General features: G+C 40.6%; 1 long non-coding RNA gene across 1 annotated transcript in view; it reads left to right on the plus strand.

Annotated features, from left to right (window-relative positions):
* Positions 1–9,585: 9,585 nt before the first annotated feature.
* Positions 9,586–21,451, plus strand: part of LOC131456103 (uncharacterized) — a 58,008-nt gene continuing 46,142 nt past the window's right edge. Inside the window, exons 1-2 of the long non-coding RNA XR_009239873.1 lie at positions 9,586–9,675; positions 20,447–20,576. This is a non-coding gene — a long non-coding RNA (uncharacterized LOC131456103). The remainder of the gene's footprint in view (positions 9,676–20,446; positions 20,577–21,451) is intronic.

Below are 21,451 nucleotides of genomic sequence, written 5' to 3' on the forward strand. Positions count from 1 at the left end.
TGAATCATATCATGACCCCTCGGACTTATCGTGCGATACTTTGGACCTCTTACCCTCTATTTCGGGAACTGGTGGACTAAACTTTACAATGTATAGGAGTAAGATGTTAAGATAGAGCAGCAGTTTAATACTGCTCCACATTTAGGGTTAGCAATATCGCAAACTGTCATATACAGTATTAATAATAGTTTTTTTGGGGGGTTTTGTTCCAAAAGTACCTTTACTTTGATTCATTGTTGGTGCATTTGCCTATTCAGCAACTGCTGTACAGTAAGAGCAGAGGAAGGTGAACGGAGTAAAGTGACTTTGGTTCAAAACTCAGACCATCTGGCCTGTCAGTTAACCTGCACCTTTATGTTTGCTCGCCATCTCCCGGATCGTAACTCTACCAGCTCCGTCGTCCTTTTTTAATGAGTAGAGGAAGATTTCAAGATGGAGTTACAGCTGACACCGGGGGTTAACGAGTCAACTCCAACTGACTGGAAACTTTTGAGAAGCATATGGTGAGCAAGGCTGTGACAATCTAGCGTCTTTGAGGCGTTGACTTACAGAGGGCAGGCTCAACCCATGCCTTCTGCATTCTGATTTGTGAGTACTGAGTCCGATCGATTATTTATTTATATTCACATTAATAAATTCATAATAATATGTGTAGCTTATTGCTTGTGTTAAACTCACTGTGTCCTATGTTTGAGTGGCAAACATAGGACTGCCTGATGAATGATTTCATCAGGCAGTCGAACAAAAAAAAGGGCATTGTAAGATTCCAAGGGCTCATAGGGAGCATTCTCATGATTATTATCATTATTATAATTGTGATAATGACTACCTTAAGGAAGACATGATAATAGATTTTTTTTTTTATGTTAAGTTATTGTTCTATCTTTCTATTTTGGTTCATGTACTTGTTGGCCCAAACATTTTCAACTTTAAATGAAATTATCCAAAGTGTATAAGGTAATGAGAAGTTTCATGAATAACCAATTTTGCATTTTTTGTTTGTTCTCTGATCTCTGCTTTCTGATCTGCTGCAAAATGTCCTGTTTTCTAACTTCTCCGTCCTATTTCTATTTCTAAGCATAAGTAACACCTTGTTTACCTGTTTTGATTATTTCACTTTAAAGGGAAAATAGGTTGGTCGTCATTTCCCCCTCTGCACTCAGTGAATGGTCAAGTCTTGGTGCACTTCACAGTACCAACGTGATTACAGAGCAAGTGAACCCTTGCATTGTGTGTTTGAAGAACAAATAAAGATTATTATAGAAACACATTTGCTATGTCATATTTAAATTAGTGTAAGCGGGTGACAAGATAAGATGTAAAGGGAGAAAACGGTCTAACAGCTTGCTAGTTTTTAGAGCAAGACATTTGAACTATTTGCAAACCTCCCTTCACACCATATTGACTTACTTCAACCAGAATTAAGGTACTTTTAATGTTAAATCAGTGTATAAACTGTAAGTTAATGACCACAAGTAGTTTGCATCTGAAACTATACTGATTCTGAATGGGAAAACATTGTTATAAACTAGCCTTCACGCTCAGCATGCAGGCTTTGTGGATTGGAAAATGCACTGCGAATGAATAAACTGCCAGAAGAGTGAAGGATGAATAAAATAATCTTTGTTTCCCCATCTTTTACGAGTTAATGTTAGCTATAGGTTGGAAAAAAAAGATAATTGAATTCACTGTGCCGATCAAAGGCACTCAACGCATGAGTCGCCGCTGTGAATCAATCAATACACCTTAAATGTCAACATGACAACTCTGACAATTCCATTTATTTGTTTGTGTGTTTGTTTGCTTTCTTTGCATGGCACACTTTGGTGATCTTGAAGTGCTCAGACAAACCAAAACAAATGCATATTGAGTTGAACGGAATTATGCAAACTGTGAAAATTGTCCTTTAGCTGGAGGAAAAGTCATTGTTCCAACAGTCTGACGTCTCTGGTTAGATCCATCGTATCCACTCTAACTATACAACAAATAATCTTACTGCAAATGTATTAAAGTGACTTAAATTAAACTAAAAACGTCAAGTGCTGACATTTGCAATGTTTGCATTTGCACTGCTCTATGCGAGAAACACTAATGACATATTCACAACCAATTACTTATTGGATATTACAAATATAGAGACACTATGGAGAAGCACAACACAGAAGCACAAGCTCAACAAACTGCTAATCAACCTTAATAAGGTTTATGGAGTTATGAGTCATCAAGATCTAGGAAAACACTTTCCAACTGACATCATCAAAATTCATTGGTTCAGTCATCAGGCAGAGAAAGTCATTGAAAAAGGGCAGACAAGGTTGATTAATTCTGACAATTCAAACATGTCTGTATGTTAATGGCAAGACCAGTAAGACAGAAACAAACTAAATGTTTGACAACCAAAATTACTTTTACTAACAACACCTCAAAGTCTTGGAGTTACCAATTTAAGTATTCTTTTGAGTTTGTCAGCCATTTTCTATTTCAGTGTATGCCTTCATCTTCCATTAAACCTAGGGAACAATTTGAAGTGCAATCATAAATCTATTAGGGGCCCTAACACTGTGACACCACTCAGTATCATAGTAAAAGAGTGATGACCACCATTTTATTTCACCTTTGATTGTTTTGAATATACATAACTGACCAAAAAAGAAAACTTTCAACAGAGTATGTTGTTGGTTTTTGTCATATTTTTTTCTCCTCAGACCAGTGTTGACGATGGTCTCCTATTTGGTCACTGGGCGGTTTGAAAGCCACAGATTGAGAGTGAATGTTACCACGTCATGGCGCCCCTATAACAAGACCTTCGCAAACATACGCGAGACAGCAGACGCACGCTTGCCTCTCGTACTCGCACACAAACACACAAATCTTCTTTCTCCCGCTGCAACACAGAGGTCAGTGAAATCAGGCCTGCGGACAAAAATACCTCCTTTAGTCTGAGCAGCAGGAGATGGTTTGTCTTCCAAACTATATTTATGAGATCTCATTATTTTCATTTCCTATCCCGTCACTTAGTATTAGGTGTCTTCCATTGCGTGTGCACAGGAATAGCTCTTGATTCAAAGCCAAGGTTCTCTGAAAGAGATGCATTTCAATAACAAAAGGATATATCACTAAGGATTGCCAGTTTAATATCATAAAATATCATTGATTTTGCTCAAATGCTTCAATCTCTACACTGTGCTTGGGTGTACTTGGCTGAAATTAAATGGGAATCAACATAAAATGGGCCACTTATTACAAGTGGGATGGGTCTCTGTTTTGGGGGCTCTCTGTAGTAATATCTGAGATGAAATTACAAACCCTTGTGTTCCTCAGCACCATGTAAAAATGGAAATGCAGAGCACTAATTCATGCATGAAGGCATTGTTGGTGCTGTTGAAAAATTCCACTAATTCCAGACGCTGGAAACCACCATGGTATTATTCATTAAGACAAGTGAAACGTTGGGACTCTGCGAGTGTATCTCAAAACAGGGCCGACCATATGTTTAGTGTCAATATGACTTCACGGTTGCCCATGTGGAAAATAGCTCCGGGCCACAGAATGCACATTCGCACAGTGCTGTGTTTAGATAAATAATCTTGAACTGTGAAATGTGAAATAGGAAACGAGTGCCATGTCTAAAAATATTTTGTATCTGCTGCTTTTTAATTGCGACGGGGAGAGAAGTAAATGGTTCATTATTAAGAAACTGAGAGGTCTGTTTTTTTTTTTTTTTTTTTAGGAGAGGGACAAGTTGTCTGATTGTTTCCAATGCCCTTGGTGATTCCCCAAGGACTGGCCTGGCATGAAATTGGCAGAAAGCAGGGACCGGAGCGAGGACACAGGAAGAAAGTGTGAAAATAAAGTGCAAGCAAGAACAGATATAACTGTGGGTAAAATGTCCAAGTGTAAATGGATGGTCTGCAAGAGAGCTGAAATGATGAAAAGAGCCTGATAAAAGAAAAGGATAATTTGAGGTGGTTTTTTTTGTACAGACATATACTATCAAGAAAATGGCCAAATACATAATAATAATAATAATAATAATAAAAAAAAATGAAAGTTGAGCATGAATGACCAGGAGCCTTTAGTTGTACACAGTAAGGTCTCTCATTAGTGGGAAGTTTTGCATGAAACATAAACCACAAACACAAATTTAAATGCAACACTTGTTGTATTGAGCCCCTATTAATTAATAGGCAATTATGGTTTGGTACACTACACAGTAATTGCACTGTGTTCACCAAGTTAAAGGAGCACTCTGTCTAATTCCACACACAAAGGTCAACGTACTGTACCTATCGTGTCATCATATTTTGTCACGTCTGGAAAAATAACCCCTCACGATGTTTGGTTAGTGGGTTAAATCATTTATGCAGAGCAGTGCACGTGAAAGATAATCACTTTATATAAGGCTGGACATTCCACTTTCTGTGAAATATGTGTAGGGGAATGCGTAAAAGGGCAGCTATTTACTGTTTACTTAAAAGACTATAATGACCTAATGCACTAAACCAGGAATTGCAAATGTGAAATTAGCTACTTGCTGTTGCTGTCAGCCTTTATGAGTCCATTGCCACATGTAGATCTTGTTCACTAAAGAGGCCCTCTGCCTTTAAGCACCCTGAATCTTGGAATTTTTTTTTTTTTTACTTTTTAACAACTAAACTAAAGCTGAGTTTTTGGACAGATGGAGGTCACTGCTAGATGACTTAATCTCTTCCACTCTTCAGCTTGAAGATTGTTCACAGAGGCTGTTTGAGAATTTAACCCCTTTTCCACCTTTGGTCCCAGTTCAGCTCGCCTTGGCACAGTTATCGTTGTGTTTCCATTACAATAATACCTCCTCAACATGGGCGGAGTCATCCCTGCACGGATGCATGACACTGCCGTGACGTTTTACACACGGCACACACACAAACGAGTGACTAGTGACCTGTAAAGCAGTTGTTTTCAGTGTAACCGAATCATTAGAATCAGTTAATTAAAAGTATTTGTTCATTACTTCCTCCATGACCGGAGCACAGACTCCGTCTGACACAGTCACTGTGCTGAAATACAGCAGCAGGCTTTGTGATGCGGCTCGCCGGTCGCGATTGCGACCGATAAGCATTGACATTTTAGACATTTCCCTGGTCATTGTTGGAGATTAACCCACATTTTTAGCATCGTTAAGTCTATTAACCAATCTACAGTTCGGTGATGACACTCTGTCCAATCAGTGGCTGGCAGTCTGGTGACGTCACGCATATTATCGCCTCAGCTCGCTTGGATCCTTGCCAGAGCCAGAGTTACCAGGTACTATCGCTAGTGGAAACGCAAAATAACCGTGCCAAGTAGCACTAGGATTCTAAGTTTTACAGAGAATGCTTTAAAAAAGAGAAAATATCCAGTAGGCTACAGTTCTCTACTTATAAACATACCTTGTTAATGCCAAAGGTCAGAGGAGAATGGACAGGCTAGTTTGAAATTATTGAAAGGCAACAGTAACTTGAATAACCTCTCGTTACAACCAAGGTATTAAGAAGACCAACGCAAGCAGCAGAGGATCAAATTGGTTGCCACCCCTGCCACTTTATTATATGCTTTCTATCTCATGGAGTGAGTGTACATACACACACACACACGCAAACACGCACAAAGGGTTTTGATTTTCACATAAAATGCAGTGGGTTACTTTGGGCTTCTTCATTTCAGTTACATAAGAGTAATTATCAGAAATCAATACTGCTCTTACAACGAAGCACAGCATCTTCCTAATAACGTAGGATCAAGCTTTGTTTCAATTCTCTTTCCCAGGAGATCCTGCACCACTGTCTGCTCGTGTTCCACATGGCCTCCCTCATGGCCCCCTCCTGTTTTTATGAGCCTGTTACATTAGCCACCTAGCTTGAATAGTCCCTGAGGAAAGCCCAAGGGTCGCGCTGTTTACTAAATGTGCCTTTTTTATGGCACATCATCCTTGTAAAAGATGCAAACACTTCCATTGAGAGAGAAGAGGCTACATGAGACTGAGCTAATTGGATTGGCATTTCACAAAAGGCAGATTTGACTTCAAGTGAATGTGATTGTGTTATTTTTCCTCTCCAGATGCTCAGAGATCAGAACGAGGCGGGCGCAGTCTGCCTAGTTTTCTCGTAGCATGAAAGCCTCATGCTGTTGATGTAATCCTACTTTAAAAAGGTCCAGTGTGTAACATGCATAGGAGGGAGTTATTGGCAGACATTGAATATATAACTCATCAGTATGTGTATATGGACATTAAATCACAATAGGACTCTTATTACTTATATTTTTGGTAAGGGCCTTGCTTGACGGAGACTGCAGCTGGAATGCAGCAGAATTATGGAAATGTGTTAACAAAATCCAGGTCATTTAACAACCTGAAAGGATCTGGTTATGTTTCTTTCTTACTTTCACAGTTTCACAGTTAATACTTTGCAAATGTTAATACACCGTGTTACACCATATTTTGGAGTGTTTAAGCCCCAGGTGTGGTTTATTTGGGTTGGTGTGAACAGTCCGGGACTTCTAATGTGAACCAAGAAACCGTATTGTATGAAAGATGGGGTCTTGCACTGCTTTTAAGTGCTCTCTGGAGTGGTATGTTGCTCGTGTGAACTCCATCCTCACCCATCACAGGAAGTGTAACATTTACTGCTACCGTTCTCATCCACATCTCCCAGTGAGGAGAGGGGTGAACAGGGAGGAGAACCGCTAATAAATGGAATTAGGGTTCAGCACGTCTGGGTTTGTGCAGTGCCAACTCTTCAGATACCCTCTGCACATCTGGTGCCAGATTTAGCCAAACATCATCACCCTGAAGTGCTGCAATAACATTAACCTGCCCCTGTTTTCTCCGCTGCGGGCATGGGGACACAGTGCAACACCTGTGTGCTCTGGACCTTTCTGTCCACGGTTGAGAAACAGCTGCAAGTTTACACCTTCACTGTACTCCAGGATGATGATGCTCGCTGATTTAAAAGTGCTATTTAAGTTGCAGATAAGAAAAAGTTGGGACGTAGGATGAACTCCATCTCCATCTCAACTGTGACAAACCAGCAAACTCTCCCGTTTCTCCCTGTTCTCCCAGATTCTCACTAAGGCTGTTGCTGCTTTGCTTCGCACTCTTATGCGTGGTTCCTGCACGTCATCAAAATAGTGTCGGAGAAAAGTAACATCTAACTCGTCAATCTTCTATGGTGACGAAATTGTAAGGGATTTCTGCCCTGAAGACATTTGTTTATGATTTAAAGTACATTTCAGGTTTGCCTTTTTGAATCAAACCAACTGGAAAATGAAAAAAAAAAACAATGCATCCAAATTTGGTGGACAAAACCAAAGTGGCACCACTCTAATAAAGAGTTACTCAGTGACATGACTTGGTCAAGTTGTAGTTCATCTCATCTCTCCTTGATTCTTGTAAAGCCCTTCAATGCTATTGGACTAATCAACCTTATCAGATGTTTGAGTCTTGAGCACCACCCAATTACAACCTAAATGGATCTCAGGATACTGACGAGTGTGAGGGTATCATTGTCTAAACACATACCGGCACTGCCACTCTGCGTCAAAGTCATCGACCCCGGCCTCCTAACCCTGCTCCAAGAATCAGTCTGTGATGCAAACAAAGTGTCTGTATTTATTTTGTGTTTTTTTACTGCAGTGGCTGATGTATAGACTCTCTCTCTGCTAACTGTCCTCCTGCTGACTAAGACTGATCCTCCAAACAGGCCACACTAAATCTAAATGAATCATCCCAGAAATAGGTTACATGTCAATTTTGTCGCAATGTGTTGAGCTGGATAATGGTTGTCACACGATGTTGAATGAGGGGAAAACAGAGAAGGTAAGGGATGACTGTTGTGCTGATGCATCCAATATGAATTTCAAAAGTGTGGATTGTGCAATAAAACAACGTGACAAGTAATGTAGATGTTTGAAACTGAGGAATTGCAGTTTAGTTTGATCACCCTTTCAATGACGTGAATAACACCAAAAATCAATTGTCTCTTTAAAGTTGTTCTTGGCATCAGGAAGTCAACTATATCAGGCTGGGCGATGCTTTTCTTTGCTCACATACAACCCTCAAAGCAAAGAAACGGCAGGAGATTTGTTTCCATCTTGTAGTAAACAAATCATCCCATGCGGAATGAAATCTCCTCGAACATCTGGCTCTATTATAGGGTTATGTCCAGTCTCTGCTTGCTGTAGAAGCTAATTAGAAAGGGTAAGCAGATGAGGGGAAAGAGCGGGGCCAGAGACAGGAAGACCTATGATAGAGCTCCAGATATCTTTTTCCTTTTTGGCAAGTAACACATGACCCACATTTTTTTTTTTTTTTTAAATTAAAACTCAACTATATGTCGGAGACTATGTCATAAGGCAACAGATGAAGAAGTGAGTGAGGAGTACTCGTCCCTCCCACTGTCAACTTCATGTTCCTGATATTGACTAACCACTTCTGTCATCGACTATCAGAAATATTTAACCAGAATGACTTGCTATTGATGATGTTTTATTACCAGAATTGCATCACTCTCCACTGCTGGAAACCATTAAAAGTAGAAATGAATTACAAACTCTCTGACACCACCAACTATATCATTCTAGGTTCTTCTCATACCTGTCAATTTACCACCAACTCTGAGCCCTAATTGTGGAATGGTTTAATGTACAGCAGCCTTGCCAGCTATTTCAGTCACAGACTCTATAAAAAAGTGGACGTAATCTGGCTACTGCAAGACAAGCTGCAAGAAGATTAAACTAAATATTAGATACATGACATGATCAACAAACAATATCTCAAACAAACATTTGGATGAAAAATATAGATTAGTTCACGTTGAGTACGGCATTCTGAGGTCAAATACCTGTAAATTTATTAAAAAAAGGGCCGAAGTAATCAGCCATTCTAACTAATCTAAATCTCCAAAGGGGGCATTTTAGGTTTATAGAGACCATGATGTCATTGTAAACAAGTTTGCTAAAGGTGTGGGTGATTGCTGATAAACAGGATAAGTCCAGCACATGGAGATTGTAGAGCACACTAGGACTATAAGACTATAATCGGTGCCTCACCCTCCCAGGTATCGTCAACAAGAAGATGAAAAGACCCAAGTATGTAACTGGACAGGTATAACAACCAGGAAATAATTGACTTAAGCAGACAGTGTGTGTTTGCGAGTGTATGTGTGTGAGTTGAGGGTTGGGGTGTGGTGTGTATTCACGTCTATGTCTCGTCAAGTTCACAGGAAGGTCCTAATCATGGAAAAAACTAAACAAAAACACAACTGGTTTTCAATGAATTGGCACTCATCACACCCTCTTCTGGGAAGGAGAGAGTAGAAAAAAAAAAGCTGCTGAATGATCTGGGCTTTCGACCATGACACGTTTAAACAAATCTGTATCATACTGTGTAAAACACTGCTTAGACTGAGCAACCAAGACAGCGTCTCTCGCTCGCTCCCGACATCGACACGTCATATGAAATCGCGCAGGAGTGGCTCAGTCTGGAGTGGTTTCACCATCTCCACATCACAGACTAAAAAGTTGCAGTGTGTATTGTGGCCATGGATTTTACAAGAACACGAAGCCTGTCAACACAAAGAAGACGAATGATGGATCTCCTCTCTTCTCGCTCCCCCATGGGATGACGATTGAAAGCCTCAAGCTGAAATGCTCTAGGTATGAAAATTACAACAACCCTGCTGATTTGTGAGTACTCAAGTGGACACAAAAGTGCACACGCAAAATCAATGTCATTAGCACAGTTTTCAAAAAGTACGGAAAAAAACTACTCGCAGTTGTTTGAGCAAATGTAATTCTTTACTTTCCACCTCTGCACACAGTACTTTCTGCTAGGCTTTCAGAGTTAGTTCTCTATTGCTAATCCACTGCAATAGGATATTTTTTCCTTGGCAGCATAAGTGAGAATATTTCAAAGGTAATAAAGTTGTCTTAATTGACAAAAACCTGAGAGAGATCTACCTGTGCGGCCTGAGCTACTCCTTTAAAAACATGCCTTTGACAGAATCAGGGGCCGTCGCTTCTGAGGAGCAGAGGAGCTCATCACCACACATTTCCGTCTCATGACTTGTTGGAAGTATTTCAGCAGAGGATGTTAGAAACCAATCTCTCCCAGAAGCCCTTCATGACAAGCAGAGATTGCTGATGCATAGAACTTTGATCGCTGGATGTGACACAGCAGAGGCTGTCTTCAGCAGAAGCTGCGGCAAAGAGAGTACACTGTTCGAACAGCTGACCAAATCAGCTTCTCTCCGCTCTGACCATTTCTGAAAGCTCGATTTACCTTGTAAGCACAACTTGCTGCACTGTGCTGTGTCTGTGCTGCATAGTGCATCATAAAATGTGCCCAACATCATCCCATATGTCTTACATTTGTGACAGGCTGACTCAAACTGCAATGGTCAGATATAGATGCTCCTGTATGACGACACACCATAGCCAGTGCGGAAAATAGAGCTCGACTTAATAATTGTTGAGTCAATTAATCAGCTCTGTTAGGATATTTTACAACCTATCGGCATTGGCAGGCCCTGGCTCCAATAGTGGCTAATGGCTGTGCTGCCTCAGCCCGTCATGTTGAGACACAAATCACTGCTCTGCATGGAGGCTCCACAGGCATTGCTACAGCCACTGGCTAGTAGCATGTCTCGTCCACATTATGGAGTAATTGCTAGATTTGCTTATTTTCAGGTACAGTGTGTAGGATTGAGCAACATTTATTGGCGAAGTTCCATGTTGGACCTGAATATCCCTCACGTCAGTGTCCCTTCCCATTGTATTAAAGAACATAATGTAGCCTTTAGTTAGCATACAATCTAAAACTGTATGTAGTTTATCCATTGTGGGCTATAATAAAATGGTGGTCCAAAATGACAGCCGCTGTACTGCTGAAACGACTCTTTCTTGGGTAATGAAAAATACAAATTCCATCATGTACAAGTTCAATCAGGTGAGTATTCACTTTTGTGATTTTCTCATGTTAATAAATAACACAAATCCATAAAATCCACATTGTGTTGAGCTTAGAGGTGCATTCAATAAACCTCGTCAATTTCATTACTCCTGTAAACGCAGTTTCCACTGACCGACTGCCTACTGACAATGCAGCTGAGAAAGCATGAACATATTTACACACACACACACAGGGAAGTGGACTGGGGGGCTATCAGGTGATCAGCCATTTGCTTTCCCATGCTTTAAACTATTGTTATTTTGTAAGGCTAACAAAAAAATCCACAATCGGACAAAGACTGATTAGTGTAAAATACTGCAAAGCAGCAGTTAGGTACAACCATAGTTCTACCATGTAGATGAGGGGGCAACAGAATGTTGAATATTGAACATTTTTTGTGTGTCAAAAATTCCTTCTTATGTGACTGTAGAATAAAGCCACAAAAGTAAATTGTTATCACTTTTTGGAATCCACAAAATGTTGTTGTCCAATATTTGAAAACGTAGTCCTTTTGAACCAGCATGGCACAAGTAATGTGACACATCTAAACAAAACAACAACATAGGAACTGTTTGCATGTGATAGATTGTACAGTTTAGCTAATGTCTTGTCAATATTTACCAGTGTAATCGGAAAACATGAGTTTGCCTGATTGACCGTCAGCTTAATTTGACAATAGCTTGTCATCAGCAGGGTAAAATGTAACTACGACTGCTAAAAACTTAAGTGCACATTTGACAAATTTAACATCATGTGTTAAATGTAATTTCCCAACTTTGATTTATGGAAATATTCAGCATTGGAGTCAAACCAATTAGCAGCACACTCCTAAATCTGGGAGGTGAAAATGATTATGACAGCATCACTGGAAGTACTGAAGACGACTGGAAATAAACACATTTCAATTTGTGACATGAGGTGGCAAAGTATCTGCACATGATGAAAATGGAGACAACTTTAGTTTTCAAATTAGCATTTTAAATTAAGATATGCAGCCTCCCAACATTTCCTAGTAGACAGTAAAGTACTTAGTAAAACCTGAGGAGTAAAAGTAAAAATAAATAGGTAGTAGTTCAAAAATAATAGCTCAACAGCTATTTTGTAGCTGCCTTGATGGACTGCTTTTCAACAAATCATCAGCTATTTACCGTAAATAATATACATTCAGGGTAAATTACTGGCTACTAGTTGCATTACAGTAAATTAATCTGCATATACACAGTAAAATACAGTGTTTTAGGTACTGCACTTCCACAGCATGTTACTGTATCAGTTTAAAGTTAACTACTGTAAATTGACTGTTTACTGTAACTACAGTTGTGCAACATATAACTGTGATTTAGCAGTGTTTTGCTGAATAAATACTGCATCTAACAAATCACAAAAAACTATTATCTTGCTGATTATCACAGTTTAAACTAATGAAACTGCAATAAACTCTCCCTTCAGTGATCTTATATAGTCAAGTTGTGTTGCAACCTTTTGAGTGTTAATTCAACTTTATGCAGTAGTTATTTGCTCACATCTTCATATCTGATCAAACAAAACAAACAGGATTGTTGTTGAGCTATATGCAAAATGATCAGCTGCTACTGTAATTCTTGCACGCTGAATCACAGCTCAGATTAATCCCATGTCCCTAACCTTTTCCCTTTCGCTGTGAAGAGAGCAATTTGCCCGACTCTGTTGCCACCGTGGGTGGCCTCTCCTCTTGATGATTTCTCTCGCTGTGTGCTTGGCATCAGAGGCCAGCACGATCCCAGAGGGGTGATCAAGACTCCACAAAGAGGCTCACTAACACCTGCCACAGAGAGCATTGTGCTGATTAAGGGAGAACTTTGACTCCAAGATGACAGGAGCAGAAGGACAGAGAAGGAGGACGAGAGCAAGGGACGGAGGAAGCTAGTGGGCGTGTACGGGGGGTCAGGGGCAACGGTGGCCTTGTTATGCTGACAGGATCGCGGAAGTCACGACGCGCTGCCGCTCAAGCTCAAGCGTTCCATTTGCATGAAACTCAAACATCCTATATCTTTGGATATAGTCTCCTTCACAAAATTCCCTAAAAACTCTGCAGTGATGGCTCGGGGTTGAGCTATAGAGACCCTCATGCACGAGCTGCTCTAGTTCACACTCGATAAATTGGCCCATAATCCCGGTGAGAACATGCTGCAGCTGCTTGTACATCCAGACAGTGTCTTTTATGTGCTTTTAAGGGAGTCTCCTGCAGATGATATCCTTAACGAGCCCTGGAGGAATCCCCCTGTCATCATTAGAAGGCCCCAGGGGACCGAGTGCTTGTTTCTGCCTCCCACTCGACCCCGCCCTTCTGTTTGATGGACAGCGGGAAAGAAGTGGTGTGGCCAATGAGGTTGCAGAAGAGGCAGCTCTGTCCATTAGCGGTCACCAGACCCAGCATTGACCTTCTCAGCAGCAACCAGCTCTAGTTGGATGCATTCAAGGAGAATGTGTTGAGCTTAGGCCACATCGTTACGACTACAATTTCAATTAAAAAACAAGGTTTTCAGACAAATAATCTGTAGCCAGATGAGAATTGTAGCTCTGTGACAGAACAGAGATAAGCTGGAAACACCCTGAAAACCTGCATTACCCTTCAGGCATACTGGATATGCTCGGTTCCAGGCCTAGTTGGCCTATTTTTGAAATGTTCCTCCAGTTTTATCAATAATCTTGTCCACACATCAAGTTAAAGGCCCAGCTACTACACATAAACACTGTGGACGAGAAGTGTGAAAATTTGCACCCTGATTGGAGTCATCCAAAATGAGAAACCTAATCCAGTTTGAATGTGTATGAAAAACTAAAATGCACAGGCTCATAGTCCTACATGTGAACTGGGCTTAAAATACGACTAATAGCTGAATTGTTGCAGATAAGAACCAATCAAGGTTCACGGTTCAAGGTATCTTTATTAACCCCAAGAGGCAATTTGGGTTACAGCCAGCTGTCACACAAATAAACATCAGAATAAATACAACATCAGAATCAACATGGGATCACATTTGAGATCCATTAAGACGGCAGATTACTGCCAGAATAAATTACATTTTGAAACTGTTTGTTCGGCATCGGGGAAGATTATATCTGTGCCCCGATGGTTGCAACATCGGGAAGTGAATGTCAGTCACTGCACATTTGTTTTCAAAGTTCAAAGTTTTTTGCCTATCCAGACCAAAGCAGAACCAGCACCATTTTTAAATGCAGCCAGAGCAGAATTTATGTTTTTTAACAAAAACAAAGTAGCCCAAGTTCAGATTATGTTTTTTTTATGCTTTCAACATCTCCTCTGCTTATATTCAGTCAAGGAAAATAGTCATAGGCCATTGCGAGTCATTAGCTGAGCCATTGGGAAGAGAAAATAATTCCATTAGTTTGGCTTTGTCAATTTCAAAGTGCAATCAGCATCATTAGAACATACAATTATTTCCACAAACAAACAAAAAGTAGTAGTATAGTATTCATGAATAATGAAAGGAAAATGTTTTCCATTCTTTTGTGGCACTTTGGTTACCCTCTGTGCTTCCCCTTGTTTTAATTAACCCCTTCCTCTACCATTTCAACAATGGAGATCCCCTTTTCCCTTTACAGGATTGCAATTACAATCTAATCACTGTTTGCAGCCTTTTTCTGTGTTTGTGTTTGTAAGCCTCTAATCACTGTGTTCTACTTTTTTGGGGGGGATTCCACGCTGGGCTTCATTAAGGAACAGTACACCCCCACCTCCAACCTCTGAACCAAAGACACCCTATGATGTAACTGGGATTGTAACTCATTAGGCTGAGGCAATTAAGGCTCCTGAGATAAGTATTTCAGGATTTTGTCACAGTCTTTTTTTTTTTCTCAACCCACCTTGCTTTTGTGATGTTACTATTTAAAATAGCTGTTAGCAGAGTCTGCTGCGTGGTGCAAAACACACTGGAGACTTCGGAGCTGAGAAAAGTATCTCCTTCAATGTGCCGTTAGATAATGAATAGACTTAGTCGCAAAGTGGAATGCATTTTATACTTGAGTAATTTAAATGCCACAGTTTTGGAACTATACACGGTCAAGTGAGGTTGTGGGGAAAACATAATTACAAAAGCTTAGTCAAGCCTAATAAAACGGTGCTTAGAGCCTGTACAACTATTGCTGCTGAGCAACCCCTTTTTTGTCACTCTCATTATTCAGTCCGTGCAAAATAAAAAAAACAAAAAAAAACCAGGCATGAATTTGTCGATTGTGATTTGTGAAGAGAGTAATACAAGAAGGGGGACAGCTATGAGAGGACGAAGCAGCAACTGAGAGGAGGACATTTGCGTTCACGGGCCTAATTGAGAAGAAACCAGGCTCGCATCTACAATACACTTTCTGCTCATTCAGTTCCAGTATGTGAGACTTTACCTCAACCATATAAAGATCATTACATTTTAAGTGTGCCACGAGCATAAAACAGTCATCTATCACACACAAGTGTGTTTTCGAGTGCGTATATTGACACAGTGGGACCATACACCTGCTGGAGATAATAAAATATTTCAATCACCACTGGTCTTTATTGGAGTGACACCTGCTGTGGTGACATTCCGCTTAAATGGCTACCTCAACTCAAAGTACATGTTTAATCTGTGGAGTGTGCTTGGAATTGACAAAGGTAATATTAGATGAATGTAATTTAGACCTCAATTTCCAATGATGTTCCCAGTTCCAGTGTTAGAAATAGTTAAGGACTCCAGGTGGAATACAAGTACCACCTGGTTATAGACAGGACTGGTGTACACTGTACATTAACAATTTAAGAGAATGCAATAAAGGATAAAACTAAATGATAGAGGTAGACATGCACATCCAGGGTCCACGCCACCTCTTCCTGGGAATCAATTAATCAAACAGTCATCCACCTGAATCTAGTTACACCATCCATCCTTCTGACAAATTTGACAAAGTCTAGAGCCACTTATAGAATTACTTTCATTTTACTTACTTGTACTTATTGTTTCCAAACTCAAAATGAGGTCATGCGCTTACAATCCATCAACTCTATGTCAATCCTATCTTTCAGATGAACCAGCATAAAAAAAATAAAAAGAATGTTCTAGTATGAAATCATAATCTGATAAAAACATAACATATTTTAACAAGATTGCATTAATTATAGTTTAATTAATGCTGCAATGCAGAACATTACTGTACTGTACATGTCAAGCACTTTAAATATAATGAATGTATTTTAAGAGGTTCATCTTCTTTGATATAATCATGTAAACATGTATTGCTAAAATAATAATTGTTGGCAATGCAATTCACAGCATATACCATTTCTAGTGATTGGTCAGCTAAATCTTAAAATAACAGTTCACCAACTTACATAACAATTTCCCTACAAATAAATAAATATCACTGCCTAAAAATATCACATTAACAAATGGAATAGCAACAACAATTTCTCTTGCATTTCTTCCAGTTCCATCTATTATCTGTAATTATATCTACAATCATTGATGTAATGCACCATCGTGTTCAGCCATGTTCTTTGAAGTGCGGGAATTCTGTTTGTGTTTTTGTTTTTGTTTTGTTTCTTGTGAATTGCTTCTTTGGGATTTTCATTCTGTTTTGTGATACGTATTCTATGTGCCACAGAACAGGAAACCTGCCGCAGACCAGTTTTACCTGGCCAGTTACAGCAATGTATCTGCTGCTATTAACATTTCCCGGCATGAAATGGAAATGAAGTAAAAATGAATATGCATGGGGAGCGTACATGTGCATGAAAGAGACAGCCACAGACAGAAGCAGGGGGAGAGAGTGAAAGTGTGCTGTACAAGTGCGTCCACTTAGATGGATGCAGAACTCATCAAACGGCATGAGTGCGCTCACACTGAGTTAATTGAAGAAGAAAAATCTGCCTCAAGCTGATAAACAACAACATTAATTGCCATCGTTTGGCTTTGAAAGCCAGTATAGCATTCTCTCTTTCCTTGCTTTATCTCTTTGCAGTTCTGTCATTTTTTCATTCAAAAGATTACACTTCTACAGGCTTTTGCCATCACACACACACACACACACACACAATTTACACATTGATGCTGCACAGCAGCCAGGATGATTGTTGCTTCATCCTCCAGGCCCAGAAATTTGAAAGTGCGAAGCAGGACTTGACGCCTGCATGACCACATTTATTGTCTAAACGGTAGAAATAACTGTAATTTACCATGCCACTGCAGTGACCTTATTAGAAGGCAAACAATAGCACTGCCATTTTTTTTAAACTTCCTCAAGGCCAATGTCGAGCCCTTGATGATATATAATACCGCTTGTCAGGCAAGTTAATTATAAGCTGGCCCCTAACACTTGGTGTCGGAGGAGCCTGCCGTCCGAAGGCAATGTGACTGTGATGGTATGCGTGTGTGTGTATGTGTGTGTGGGCAGCAAGGAAGCAGTATACCACTGTTATCCAAACTGTCAGAGTCACTTTGAAAAGAGTTGGTGAGACACGATTGGTGTCCACACATCTTCCACGCAGGCACACACACACACAAACAGGTTGGCACAGCTATTCTTTGTTATTCAAACCTTAGCCCGAAACCAGTTCCTCAGAAATGAGGTGCTGCCCCATTGGGACCAGGTTTTGCTCTCCATGAGGACTACTGGTCCTGACAAGACAGTGTTTATGCCCTAAAAGGCCTCAAAGAAGGAACAAATACAAGTACACACACACACACACTGTACATGATCTATTCACTGCTGCAAATGCTACACTTAAGCATGTAACAGCATTGCAATTGTCTTAAAGGCGACATAGACCGGAAGCTCCAATTAACGCTGCGTTTGTGTGTGTGTATCTGCGTCATTACCTCGTTTATGAAACCCTAAAGTTTCAGAACAACAGTTCAGCCACTGCTGAGAAAATAGTGTTGTATTGTTTTCCCGGGCTCTGCGAAGCGGATCGACACTTCCGTAGTTTGATGTCGTCATCAGAAATCCTCACCACTCTTCTCACCACTGTAGCGCCTCCCGGTGCGGGCACTAGTCCGGGCACATCCGGTTGCGTACATTCAACCGCAGAAGAAGAAGAACTACTCTTGTTGTAGCTGCTGAGATGCAGAGCATCCACTGTGCCAGAGGGGGAGCTGTGTATCTGAGAGCTGGCCTATCTATTACGTCACTTCCAGGTACCTGGCCAATCACAGGACAGTAGGAAAGCTCACGTTGGCTGGCCAATCACAACACAGTCTACATTCTGGGGGTGTGATTTTGGTCTGAAACAGCGCGGCTGACGAGAGCGTCAGTGAGGAGATATTTTGATCGGCTCGTTTAACCGTGAAAACAAGTTAATATATGTAAGTAGACCTCCATAACTAACATATATGTGTGAGCATTCTATGACGCCTTTAAAGGTCCAGAGTGTAACTTTGTAATTTTGGAAATATTTTTTGCAGAAATTGAGAATAGGTTCGTATAAGTGTATACATGCTTTAAAATAGCATTGCACTATTGTACGTACTTTAGGCCTCGTAAAGCAAAGGCTTTCCTCTTAAAATGCGTGTTTCTACACAAATGGACAAACAAGCCACAGAACGCATTTCATATTTTTAAACAGAAGCTTACTATCTTAACAAAGACGAATGACATTCTTTCTGGAATTTGAAGGTTACCAAAATTCCCCGAGCCCTTAGGAAAGGGAGGGGCGTTTTTTGTAGTGAGGAACCTACCTTTGACAAAAGTATGTCCAATTGGAAACAATTAAAAGTTTGGCTGGAACACTGACACTTTTCATTCCATTATAAAGACTATGGTGAGAAAACTACTGAATCCCACTTTTGCTTGAAATGCCCATCGGTAGGTAGTTGCACAGATATGTAAGGAGTACAAAAGCATACATTAAGTATGCTATTAATATGATACCATCCCAACAAACAGATTGTGAGTTACATGCAAGAACAAGCCACTATGCTTTACTCCTATTTACCAATTTACTGTGGACAAACAAATTTATAAATTTCAAAAATAAATACGGGACATAGAGAGGTAATGTGGCATAGCAAGAAGAAGTAATAGATAGAGCAAAACAAGACAAAATCAAATCAGAAACAGGCGGAAAAGGCAAGGTCATTAAATATTGAAGAAGACAACAAACAAAACAAAACAAAGACAGAGGAAATACTACTCAGTGGGGGGTTTGTTCTGTTTGCATTTGGGTGCATTTCTGTTTGGGTATGCTTTTTAGGAACACATTAAATCTTTATTGAAAAAACAAAAATAAAATCACTTATTTTTGCTTTTTGAAAGATTCATTTTGGACACATTGTAAGTTCTGAACAAGTAGTTGCTGGATATCGGGTTTGATTTTAAAGCATATTATTAACAGACTATCGTAAACAAACAAACATCTCCTCGGGTTTCAAGCAAACAAAATTGCTAGAGTAAATGTTTGGACTGACTGTCTATATTCCTTTGCGTTCATGTTATCCAGCCAGTTCCACTTCCAAGCTAACACTGCATTTATGTCCTCAGAATTACAACTAATCCCCCCATCACACAGACAAGATTTACAGCAGCTTACAGCCAGAGAATCCAGTTTGGCTTTGCCTGTAACAAGCAGAGCCATCTCCCCCTTGTCTTCCATCAATCTGACAGTCGACATTACTTCAATAAACCTGGGTCTCGTCTAGACTCACTCTTGCAGATTTAATTCTAACAGCTGTTCACTGCTTACTCCAGATGCCCTGAGCCTGGGGTGTGGGTGTGGGGGTTGAGTTGGAATCTGGAGAATGTAGTATGGAGACTTATGGGAGGAAAGTGACCCCAAGTTGGACACCGACTCCCCCACATTCAAAAATATAATCATCGCAAAATCAAGACCAGTGCATTGTTGGACTGACAACTAGACCGTATTTTTGCTCTGTCAGCTTAAGTTGGCATAGAATGACGCTCACCGTGGTTGTTTTGGTCTGTGACACAATGGATCAACTGGAAAACACCTAGCAGCCAACACACTTGGTTCAATAATTAGATTTCCTGTTAATGCTTGCTGGAATAAGGACAGCAGTGGCAACCGTAGCTCTACTCAACTGCGCATGGAAAAGTACTAACTGGTGCACAATCGTGTTTGTTGTGCTTCATCGACCATCTTGCCTCCACTCTGACCATGCTCCTCAGTGGGTGGACGAGTGTGTCTCCTGCATGGTCAGACAGGCAGACTGGGGCTCACAGAGCAGATTGCCTGGCTGCTAAAGAGGCGGCGAGGCCTGTGGCGCTCCCCCACCCAGTGGAGCTCCGCAGATGCCCAGGTACAGTAAGCGCTCTTATGCACATGAGCCCTAGCTGCCAGTAGACAGGGGCGGGTGGAGGGGAGAAAGTGACAAGCATGGCCGCACGCTGCTCTCCAAGCTGTCCTGCAGATCTGCTCCCTTTGCTGTTCTCTAAATTCACTTTATATCTCTCTCTCTCTCTCTGTCTGTCTGTCTCTCTCCACACACTCAGTTGTCCTTTGCCTCCGAAAGGGATTGAAGAAGAAACACAGTCGGGGGAGAAGAGACGGACAGATAGAAGGGAGGGAAGAAGACCCAGTGTGAAAAATTTGTGCTGACAGTGGGAGAGCCGGAACAGAACGGTGAGTGCTCTTCATTATGAACAGCTGGAGGCTGCTCGTGGCAGCCCACCTCTGTCTCACTTACTGTATGTCTGCGTGCACAAGTGTATGCACTTTATTTCTTTTTCCCCTTCTTCTAACTGTTCTCGTAACACAAAAGCATCGCTGCTTCGTAGCAATTTCTTTGTCACAATAGTCTCTTTAGGGAAAAAAAGCCACTATTCTGTGTAAACTAATTTGGTGTGAATACAGATTATTTTCCCTCCACTTTTGCCTGTAAATTGTCGGGGATTCTCAGAAAATGACAAAAACGGTGTTGGAGCTGTGCTTCCATCTAACGTAATGTAATGATTTTTCAGATTAGCACAGAGAGAATTGCATTGACGTTTCAAATATTCACAGAGGCAGGAAAATCGAATCGTAATTAAACAAAAGACATTCCTGAAAAGGAACTGGGAGGACTTGGGAAATCATATCGCAAATTACATCAGAACTGCAATATTACAGTTGGATATGTTCCCCAAATGGTTCAGCCTTACAAGAAGACACCATAAAGAGCACCAGCAGCTGTTGACACATTGAGGCATTTCATTGCCGTATTGTCAGACCACACATAACTGCTCTTGCCCACCATTTCTGCCAACTGAGCTATTTTTTCCCCCCTATGTAGTGAAAACAGTAGCTGGAGTTTCTTTTCAATCCCATCCTTTCTCAACATCCTCCTCTACTCCTTGATATTTCCATTGCACTCTTTCACATTTACATTTGATCAATATGCATGCTTTTACATCTCCCTCGAGCGAGACCCTCTCCCCTCCCCCCAAAATGTTGTCTGTAATATTTTTGTGAAATGTCCTGGTTTCATTTTCTATTTAGGATTTTTTCTTGGACTGACT

Source organism: Solea solea, chromosome 3 (genome assembly GCF_958295425.1).
Source record: "Solea solea chromosome 3, fSolSol10.1, whole genome shotgun sequence".
In the NCBI taxonomy this organism is placed as follows: Eukaryota; Metazoa; Chordata; class Actinopteri; order Pleuronectiformes; family Soleidae; genus Solea; species Solea solea.